Here is a 2,280-nt window from a genome sequence, read left to right as displayed (position 1 = left end):
GTTTAAAAAATCTTTCTGCATTTTATTTACCTCTGCTACTTCTTTAGAATTCATTTGACAATTAAGGGAAATTTGTCATATTTTTTTAAAAGTAATTGACAAGGGATACCTCTGGGCACACCGTTAATGAAAAGCTTAAGTTGTCTTTACTCCTTTTATTTTAAACATTACACAAAACACCACTGATGTCTAATTCCATTATATTTCTCTCCCTCCCTGTCTCTCCTGCCCAGAAAACAAAACTAGGATTTAGAGGATAACGCTAAGGTTTATAAGTTAATTTTAAGTGCATAAATTGATTTAATTTGTTAACCAAAGGTAAGTTGACATATTAGAAAACACAAATGAAATGTCACTAAATTGGAATTCAAGTAATTATAGAGGTTTTACTCATACTTTCTTCCCTCTTTGGGTATTCCTTAGACTTTTCAAGTTTAATGGACTAATTTTAATATTGAAAAAATTTAAGTATTGAGAACTAGATAATTGCATTCAGCTTCTGTCCCCCTTCATATGAGGCCGTCATGGGACTACGAGGAGACAGCCAGGCTACTCTGATTGATCCTCAGCTTCATGATGGCTCCTGTATCTGTGAGCGTGTGGCCTCCATTGTAGACGTGTCCATGGACAGTGGGTCTCTGGTGCTGTCAGCCATCGGTGACCTCCCGGGCGGCTCTAGCCCTTCAGAGGACTCGTGCCTGCTGGAGCTGCAGGGCTCCGTGCGCTCCGTCGACTACGTGCTCTTCTGCTCCATCCAGCGCAGCCGCGCGGGCTACTGCCTCAGCCTGGACTGCGGCCTGCGAGGCCCCTTCGAGGACAGCCCCCTGCCTCGGCGGCCCCCACGGGCTGCCCGCTCCTATTCCTGCTCTGCCCCGGAGGCCCCACCCGCCCTGGGTGCCCCAACGACAGCCCGCAGCTGCCACCTGCTGGAGGGCTGGCCACCCTGGGTGGGACCCTGCTTCCCGGAGCTGAGACGACGGGTCCCCCGGGGAGGCAGCCGCCCAGCAGCGGCCCCTCCCACGCGAGCCCCCACTCGCCGCTTCAGCGGTAGCTCAGGTTCCCTCACCCCACCGGGGCACCGGCCTCCTCATCCGGCTCCCCCGCCACCGCTGCTGCTGCTGCCACGGTCCCACAGCGACCCGGGCATCACCACCTCCAGCTACACTGCGGACTTCAGGGACCTTTATACCAAAGTGCTTGAGGAAGAAGCTGCCTCTGTTTCCTCTGCAGATACAGGGCTCTGCTCTGAAGCCTGCCTCTTCCGCCTCGCCCGCTGCCCTTCCCCCAAGTTGCTGCGTGCCCGCTCAGCTGAGAAACGGCGCCCTGTGCCCACCTTCCAGAAGGTCCCCCTCCCCTCAGGCCCTGCACCTGCTCACTCTCTGGGAGACCTAAAAGGAAGCTGGCCAGGCCGGGGCCTGGTCACTCGTTTCCTCCAGATGTCCAGGAAATCCCCAGACCCCACGGGCACTGGAGCTCATGAACATAAGCAGGTGCCCAGGAGCCCATGGGGCCGGCCAGGCCGAGAAAGCCTCCACCTCCGCAGCTGTGGTGACCTGAGCTCTGGCTCCTCTCTGCGGCGCCTCCTGTCTGGCCGGAGGCTGGAGCGTGGGACGCGCCCCCACAGCCTCAGCCTCAACGGGGGCAGCAGGGAGACTGGGCTCTGACCTGGGTTTCCTGTTACACTGAACAGATCCAGATGAATACTGGGGCCACAGGTACCAGCTGGTCAGGACCAGCAGCCCCCAGCACCCTCTTGCATTGGCTGGCGCACACACACACACACACAATAAAAAACCAAAAACCCGCTATATATCCCCAGAAGTGTCTCTTTCCTTCTGCCTTTGGGGCTCTGCTGCTTGCCTCTGCCCCTTTGGACTGGGAGAGCTTCTGTCCTGTGCTGCATGGGTATTCAGGCTGTCAGGGGGATGCCCCTGCTTACAGCATCGGAGGAGGAAAATTAATACACTCCCTCCAGCTCAAGAGTGACTGATTCTCAGGGGCACTCTGTCAGGGAAAAAATGTGTCCTGGGTGTTTAGGTGGAGGGGAATTTGTGCCTGTGTGATGGGGTGATGAGGTGGGCAACGAAGAGCCAGAAATCTAGGTGACCTCTCAGCTCTGCCACCTCTAGCTGCATGACCTTGGGCAAGTTACTTAACCTCAATTGCCTGATCCATAAGACATTGTGAAGATGAATGTTTGTAAAGCTCTTAACACACAAAGTAAGTCTTCAATAAAAAAAAAAAAATTGACCTAGGATTCCTTGACTGACAAACAACAGC

General features: G+C 54.0%; 1 pseudogene; it reads left to right on the top strand.

The window, feature by feature from the left end:
- Positions 1-506: 506 nt before the first annotated feature.
- LOC144252129 (protein ENTREP3 pseudogene) lies at positions 507-1,778 on the top strand (annotated as a pseudogene).
- Positions 1,779-2,280: the final 502 nt, after the last annotated feature.

Source organism: Urocitellus parryii, unplaced genomic scaffold (assembly GCF_045843805.1).
Source record: "Urocitellus parryii isolate mUroPar1 unplaced genomic scaffold, mUroPar1.hap1 Scaffold_37, whole genome shotgun sequence".
In the NCBI taxonomy this organism is placed as follows: domain Eukaryota; kingdom Metazoa; phylum Chordata; class Mammalia; order Rodentia; family Sciuridae; genus Urocitellus; species Urocitellus parryii.
The sequence above is the reverse complement of the archived record's forward strand: the minus strand, read 5'-3'. Positions and strand labels throughout refer to the sequence as shown.